A 9222-nucleotide genomic window follows, 5' to 3' on the forward strand; every position below is an offset into this window, starting at 1 on the left:
TCTAGAGTTAGCCACAGAGGTTCCAGCTAGTACCCAAAAAGTACCTCCACATCCACAGAAATTTTGCATTCAGAGGTTCCAAGGGGAAAAACAGTGCTCTACGCTATGCATTTATATATTTAAATTATTACACTGCTAGAAGACCCAAAAAAAAAAAAAGGAAAATAGTTCAGAGCTCAGGAGTAAATGCTGTGAGATCGTATAAGCAAAAGACAATGGCCATTTAGTGCCAGTCAGATACTCCTAAAGTGAAATACATTTAAAAACACTCATTAATCATTTCCAGCGTGCCGGGAACCTTGAAGCTGATGTTCATTGCAGGACCGATCGTGTGGTTCAGATGTCCCTCAGTCATCTGCCTTGGCACCTTAAGGGACAATGTGTTGTCTCATAGCATTATCTCAGAGAACTTTGGAAGTGGAGTGAAGGTTACAATGTATTAAGCACAGTTCCAGAAACAGAGCAACATACCTTACGTAGGTGACATGAAACATAAATAATGATTGATATCTGTCTTAGGCCCTCATCACTGCAGCATCTTATCACAACTAAGATAATGAATAGTGCAGAAACATTAAGAATGGGGATTTTAGAGCTGACTGAATGATATAGATACCCATTAATTTTCCATGCTGCCTATAAATTCCTAGTAATGGATTACGGGCTTTATAGATAAGACTGACAGCAAACTGTTGTCATAAGTAGACAGTACGAACTGAAATGGCAAGCTAACCTAGGGTGGTAGGCAATATACCCAGAATTAACTTTTCCTTGATATTTTTTTTGTATAAAACTACCGTTCGGCCTTTCATTGCTCTTCTTACATGTGCTCATAGGGAAGCTGTACAATGTGGAACAGTGAGACCACGCCTTCTGCTGCGGACATGGCTAAACACTACTCATCAAATCCATTGTCCAAAAAAATACTTTTATTGGTGTTCAGCTACCCTAATCCAAATCTTTATGTCAGCATTTTATTTCTTTTGCACCTCAAATCAAACAGAGAGAAGCCAGCAAACAATGTAGTCCCACAAGGCATAAATAAGGCAGCTCTACAATCAAACCAAGCCCTCCACCTCCCTGAAGGTTGTTCTTTCCAAGCTGTTCAAATATTGAATAACTCCAGAATATAATTACCCTTTGTATTCGATTATGTGCCAAAGTTAAACTAACCAACCATTATAATACAATATAGTTCCTGGAACCAGCTAAACTTTCACACTGTTTATCTCTCTGCCATATGTAAAAGGACCACCCAAACAGAATACCAGGTAAAGGTTAATGTCCCTGCTTATTGAAAAGGAAGGTGCTGGAGAGGATGCTATAGATGACACAGTAGCAAGGTGGTTTAGTGACACACACAAGAGTTGGGAGATTTGTGCTCTAGTCCTGATTTTAGCCTCTGATAGCTGTAAGAAAAGCAGTCATGTAATTTGTTTGGCCATGACTCAGTACTTTCTTTACAAACTGGAGGCAACTCCATTGATATGTATCTGTTGCCTAAAGATTTTTCCAAGCAAGAAAATAAATGCAACCCTTTACTGGAATAAAACTAGATTTTGCTTTCAGAAACTGGATTTTTTTCCTCAGTGATGAACATGTCAAAAGGAGAACACACTAATTCCATATAATCACAGAAACTTCATTTGTCCAAAATATAACTTTACAGTTTATGTTTAAAGTTTGAAAAGGAAAATGTTCCATTCACTAAAGCTGACACTAGTAAATATCCTTCTGTTTTACATCACTGAATATAGTTTCAAATCAGGGGATGTTATTTGAACCTGGGAATACCACCTACTATTAAAGATTGTTTCCTTTCCAGATAAACATCCAAATTTGAGACATGTATACGTAGGAAAACTCTAAGTAATCTATTCAAACAACAAAAAAATGTTACATTCCTAGATACCTTTCTGGAAAGTGTTTTAAGACCATGTGGGGAACAGCTGATGAATTTAACAGGATATTTTTATAATATGGGTCATATTAAGGACTAGGGGTCTCTTAAAAAAAATTGTCGGCGCCCACTAAGCTTAGAATATGGTATTTCCTGACTGTTTCAGTTCAGATCAGTATCAGAGTCCAAATTTTCTGCAATTTCCACTCTGAAGTCTTTCCCCAGCCATTGTCTGGAATACAAGGTAAGAGAAAGCATGAAATGGGTTTTCCATATAGAGTGAAAAAGACACCACCACCATTCAGTTTAATTAAGAGGAGAGATGTTATCATTTACTGTTGACACACAAGGGTGATCCAGAATCTTCCAAATTCTGACCCTGGTGCTACAGCAACACCATCTTTAGACAGGTCACTCACATCATGATCCTCAAAAGGTGTCTAAGTACCAAACTTTCAGTGGAGTTAAGGGTTCACATCCCAACCCAGATAAGTACTTTATAGAATAATGTGGTTTGCTGGACCAGGATTTTAACTTACCTGCCTTACTTTCAGTCTGTGAAACTTGGACATAAACACTTAACAAGAGGGCAAACCAAATGCCTACAAGCTTGGGAACAAAATCTCTTTTAAGTGTCTTAGGCGAGGTTACTCAGTACTTTCTGTACAACTCGAGCCTTAGTTTCTTTTTAAGCTGATGGAGACAGAGCTTAAAGTGTGGCTCTACATTACCACTAGCTTTTTTTTCTGGCCATTCACAGTACAGCACTGAAAAATACATTTATGAGGCTTTCTAGAGATACTTGAACTATTATGAGCAGGACAGAGAACCAAACAGTAAACGAAAATGACATATGAACCAGCACCAAAAATCACATCTAGAAGATGGGGGTGATGGAGTCTCTGCTCAAAGAAGCACAGTACATTCAGTACTTCCATTCTGTATGTGTCAGCAGATCGTGTGTTTGAAAAGCCTGTAAACTGGTATGACAAAATAGAGAGAAAAATGAGGAGAATTCATGTACAGGTGCGTACACTGAAATGGATTTATCACATTGGTACTACCAGGTAAGCTTCAGAACAATCCTACAAATTCCTACAATTTCAGCCTTCCAGAGGAATTAGTAAGATGAAAAACAAGATACATTTGTCAGAACAAGCTTCCACACATCCACGGTGGAGAAGACTTCTTACCACAATAAGGAGCCATCCTGCTAGGACCGCTGATGAAGGGATACTGGACTGAGTTAAAGACACTTTGCAGGCTTTTAAGTTGCTAAAAGCACTTTATAAATTCCTCTGGCACCAGGAGCTACATAAGGAAAACATAAGTTGCTTTATAGGAACATAACGGTTTTTTTAAAGCTTTCAAGGAAAGCTCAAACTCGGTGCTTCTAATACGTTTTCAATCAAAGAGATAAAAAGAGGAAAAGAGATTTTTGTATGCAACAGCCCATACAACAATCCTCTCTAACTGCTCATTTCAAGCCAGCTGTGAAAGGATTTACTACACTTACACAGGCTATTTTTCACATGCCACATAACCAAGTTTCAGGTGATGGGATTGTTAGTTGGTGCAATTTTGCATCAGTGCATTAAAAAATTCCAACAAACCAAAAAAAACAGCCCACTAAAAAGACCCGTGCTCATCTCCGCCTGTTTACTTTGTGGCACTCAACTCGAGTATATCTAACAAATAACCTCAGTTTTTGATTCTGCTTTCTATGCAGCCCTCTCAGTTGACTGCACAACCTTGAACATCACATGCCATCACAGAGCTGACCTAAGCATTTCTGAAGAGAAAAGTTTGTAAAAAAAAAAAAATACCAAATAAATTAGTTCTTTGGGTTTCTGTGGGACAGTTCTAATCTGACATTTAGTTTGCCTGTTTTTTGTTATACAAAGAAAACTGAGCTGCCACCACTGACTGCATGTAACAAAGAGAGGCTGCATATTTCTTTGTTTAAACACAGTTACATCAAACTGCTTTAAGCCACTGTAGAATTTAATGGTGTTTATTCTCTCTGTGTCTCTTGGAAACACATGAACGCCATAATTAGGGCTTGCAAGTCACTTGCTACTCATTAGCTAAGAGAAACAGAAGCAAATTTGAATTGTATTTAAATTGACTGCTTGTTGTGTATTGAAGGTAAGCCTTCTGCTATTCTCACCAGTGGGAGACAATCAAAGTCTACAGACATAAATAAATATGCATAGAGATGTTTATTTAGGAACAAATGCATGGAGCTTGAAATAATGATACCTCGGAGAATGTCACTAAGAGGCACTACGTATCTTTCTAATCCTGAAAGAATCAAGCTCTGTGGCCACAATGTAATTTTTTATTCTTAAAATCAATCTTCAACGTTGACCCCAATTAATATGTGTGTGTACAGATGTGCTTCAGTTTAAAATATAAGAAAGAAGATCAGTATTCATCAGAGTGAAAGCCCAAAATATTCTTAAGTGAGAATTAAAGATGACCTGATACAATATGGCTCTTCAAAACAATGGAAAGTATATATAAATAGCAGTAACCAAGTAGCAGTGCTGGACACATCAGTCAATTGTTTTAATATAAACCTATTCTACTTAAAGACTGGCTTGATTTCTACTTGGAAAAGAGCTATTTGTGGTACAAAGAGCTTTTAGACAATGTGTGATTAAATTAAAATCAACTAATAAACTGGAACATCTTCACTAAGCACACAGAAAAAAATTAAGATGCAAGTAGGTCACGCTTCACTCTTGAAATTTCTCTAGATGTCAAGCAAACAGCACATAATCAGGTGTGCTCCATTTCAGAAAAATAGACTCCAAGAGGGAGGACATTCTAGCATTTAGGAAACTGGCCAAGACTTGCAAACATGGGTTTGATTTCTTGCTCTCGCAAGGGTTTCCAGTGTGTCTTGAATTACATTACCAAAGACATTCCAAAAATCTAAAAATCAAACTTGGTAACAAATTTAGCATCAAATTTTCATCAAAGAGTAGTTGCTTAACTTGGAAGTATCTAAGCCCATCAGCATGTATGCTTTCTACCTTCCATTTAACAAAATAAGAAACTCGCTGTTTTGGAGCACAGCAATATCTTCAGAGCCTTGCCATTGATGAACAACTCTCTTCTACTGAGGTCTCCAAGGGACACTCTCAGGGACTCTGGGCAGCAGACTCCAGCTGCAGACTTCCATTACCCACTCCAAATGGTGCTCTGGTTCCTGCTCTACTGCCGTACATCGGGGATAGGATACACAGAACAGACTTGCTGTACACATGCAAAGAAAGCAAACTGCATCTATGTTTAGATGGCAGTTGTCACACCAGTTCTACAGTGTCTGTCCCTCACTTTCACACTATTGTCTTCGAGAAAGCAAAAATGCTCCAGGTGAGATGCTTAGGCACTACGGTAATAGGGCCACACTATACAGATGGAAGTTACCCCCATTTGGGACTGTATATAGGTATGAAAAGGAATGGAGTGGCAGTTCTTGTGCAGCAAGTGTTTAAAAACTTTTCTAGGTCATGGTTCAAGGGGACAACAAGCTCTGGGGACTGCAGCATTTTCTAGCAAAGGAAAATCGATCAGTTGTATAAAAATATCCTGACAGTTTGGCACACCTGTACTTAAGGTCTTTAGTGAATAACACCACCACAGAGTAAAATGTGTTTTCTATTGTGTTACAGGAGGCCAATGTTTAGATTAATTTTACTTGACGTTTTCCACTTTATATCATTACTTTTTTCTGAAAATGGAAAAAAAGTAATAAGATAGATTCCCCTGAGAAACATTTTTCCAGTATGAAGAATTCGTATTGGGGATTCTGGCCAATGTACAAATTTCATATAAAACAATCAAATGCAATTTCACCTGTAGCTTTCTAAGCTCCCCACCCTCAGTCTGTTGAAGGTAGTCCTGGTTTTCCATTTTCTTCTCCTATGTCCTATTTGGAGTTCTGCTGTGAACCACTGTATTATGGAAACAAAGAAGCTCCTGGTTGGTTTGGTTTTCCTGAATCCGTCCTTCAATGCTTGTGAGGTTTTAACTGCAGCTCACATTAACAGAGAACATAAATCCCTATCACTACTGTATTCCTGTTGTACAGTTGAAGCACAAAAGGAACAAACAAGAAGCTGAAGAACTATGATGAAAAAAAGGTTCTTATCTTCAACTTTTATCTCTTATTTTAGGACTCCCTAATTTTATTGTAGTCTCTCCCTGCTTCACTGCCAGATGGACTGTAGGACCACCAGTAGCCAACAGTTTTCTCTTTAAAGGAAATGGCCCTTCCTAAATTCCCCTGCTACCTGACAGCCTTGCAACGAAGAACCAATTTTTCTAGGCTACTTTGAGCATCCTAACATTGACGTGCAATTGTAGTCACAGACTCTAACAAGCTAGCAACAGAAATGCTGGTTAGAAACTTGTATTTATTTTCTGAATAGCTAAAAGCTCAATGCAACTGGCTTCCTTTTTTTTTTTTTTATTTAGTTATTGATGACACAAATACCATTTCATGGAAAGGATATTGATTCCCCTCCCTCCCCGACTTAGGCTAAATCTGGACATACTTTGTATCCCTCAAGTCTGGCCCATGCACCTGGACTCCTTTTGGTGCAAAGGAGGGAGGAGGGATGGTACCATACCTCATTCTACCCCAAAGGGACTTAAAATCAGCCAAATACACACTGTGGTATGGTAGTTTCAAGGCACTCCAAAGACCTCCAGTTTAGATATCCTTTCAGCACTGTAGAAGGATAACTTCATCAAGAAAGAAGCTGTGCAGCCATAACTGGACACATTCAGGAGTGGCTATGAATGCTACAGGTACAGTACTTCCGCAGTTGTTCATCCAGAAAGGTGAAAAACCATAGGTAAAAGCTGATAAAATGTTCAACTCGGTGCTTTGACACTGCAGCTGAAGGGCTGCCAGCAGTTCGCTTACAGGTTCAATCCCCACTGTTTTTAACCTATGAAGTTTTGTTCCTTAAGACAAGTTGGTTTAATTTTTCCTTACAAAATCGTAACACATCCTTGTGCAAAATACCAGTATTACATCTCAAAATAATATTTTATATTTAGAGTAGGTTTTGAGAAAAGGACCTACAGTTATTACAGGAACCGGAAACTGTCCTACTTTAACATAAACTGGAATTTTGTGCATCTCTCTCTCAGTCCCGCATTAGTCACAAATGAAGGCAGAATATCAGACGAAAGAGATCCAAGGTCTATTTCTAAGTCAGGTGGCCGTTTCAAAGTGCTTCTGCGTGACAACTTTTGACAGCGGAAAGAGGCATTTGGTCACGGTTTTGTACACACACAAATCATTAAGATTTTCACTTACACTTTATACATACTAATCAGCCACAAACAGTCCCACACAAGCCATGATCAAGAACAGAATACTCACACTTAAAAAAAAAAGAAAAAGGGTTCTCCTTTGAGCTATCAGCAACTCAAGAACATAGCAGGAAGCGGTTCTTTAAAGAATTTTCTGATCTTCACAAAGAAGTTTTCTGCTAAATCAAAAAGAATGTACAAGCACAAAATCAGCAGCGCTTTGTGTTACAGTTGCTGAGGAAGAACAGACTTTCCAGTTCCTTCCTTTTCAGTGAAGCATTGTCTACACTATGTGCAGTCCAGGAACATCTCTGGCACTGACATTTTAATGATCCTTTCCCACAAATTATTCCCTTATCTGATTAACCTTATTGTTGTAACACTATTTATGCTACTCTAATTTCACTTCTAATCTGAGGGAATTTTTTTGCCTGCCACGAGCACTCACGACCTTGCAGCACTATTTGAAACTCAGCCCCAACAATACAGAGGTCCATGAGTTGTTGCAAGTTAATGCCAGAATGAAATCAGACATTTGCCTGTGCTTTTCCAGCTACTCTATCTGTTCTCTGCTGAGAAGAGCCCAAAAGCTGTATTTTTGTTTACTATCCTCCATATATTGCCTAGCTGTAGAGAGGTGGGCTTGATGTATACATCTGCACTAATCTTACCTCTGAATTCACAGAGGACCGGATTATGAGCATTCATTTATTTGAATGCTACTTTTACAAATTGCTACCCAACGTATTAGCTCACAGGAAAGAATGCTGCAGAACACGAGAAAGTATATACACACTGCAATGAAGATGAATAAAATAAAAATCCAATTATTTAAAGCACAGTATCCACAGCTGCACAGAGAATATCTAGAAAGACCAGTTGTTTTTGGAAAGAGATGCTGGATCAGACTCTGCTGTTATGACTGTAGGCATGTCAGCTGTTATGTCAGCAGGTAGCTGGCACAGGAGAATCCTTCCGGTTGTGCACCCCCACAGGGAGCAAAAAGAAGTTATTCCCTTTTGACTGAATGATATTGGAAGGGTTTTTTTGTTGGTTTGGTGTTTTAAACTGTGAAGATGTTCTGAAGCAAAGGACTTGGGAAGCAATCAGAATTAGGTATGTATTAATTCACATTTTAACCAAATAGCTAGTCTAAAGTCTATGTTTCAAAGAAGTTTACGTGAACAAAGCCTTAGTAGAGTACATTTTCACAGTGTTACTAAAATTTGGCAATACTGAATGATGAATAAATAAAATGTAAGCAATGAAATGCTTGATGAGGATGTTATGATTTATGATCACTAGGTATGACACTAATCACAATCTTTTAAACAACTCAAGCAGCCACAAAAGGGATTCAGAATAAGTGGATTTTTTAAAGATGCAACATCTGGTATAACTATTTGAAGCCACAAGGGCCCCCCCAACTGCTAGAATAATGTGTACAACAAATAAAGCAAAAAATATAGAAGTTGGGCAAGTACTTGTGAGGTTTTTGTGTTGTGGTTTTTTTTGTGGTTTTTTTTTTTTTTTTTCAAACAACACCACCTGAAGAGATGAGATCAGCTATTCAGAATCTCTATTATTAGATGTTAAGTTTGGACAACTTTTATTTCTCCAAATCAAAACTTTTGGAACTCTTGCTAAGGATACATTTTGGTAAAATGGCAATACTCTAACATCACACCATTACATTACTAAATGAAAATAAGCTGCATAATGTCAAGTTTGAGTTAACTGCTTTACCAAAAGTTTGCAAAGCTACTTTTTAAAACTTTTGAGTCTTCACTTGAACCCTTGCTGCCTTTTTCTCAAAAGATTTAAGAAGGGGAGATTGGGGGTGGAAGATGGAGGTAAATAATAGTCTAATAGTGATGCAGTAATACATTTTCTCCCAGCTAGGAAGACTGCCTGGTGAATCTTTCAGCAATATAGGAATATTGGCAAAAGTCCTTCCTATCCCCTGAGAGAGTCATCTGGATTAC

This window comes from Opisthocomus hoazin, chromosome 5 (assembly GCF_030867145.1).
Source record: "Opisthocomus hoazin isolate bOpiHoa1 chromosome 5, bOpiHoa1.hap1, whole genome shotgun sequence".
In the NCBI taxonomy this organism is placed as follows: domain Eukaryota; kingdom Metazoa; phylum Chordata; class Aves; order Opisthocomiformes; family Opisthocomidae; genus Opisthocomus; species Opisthocomus hoazin.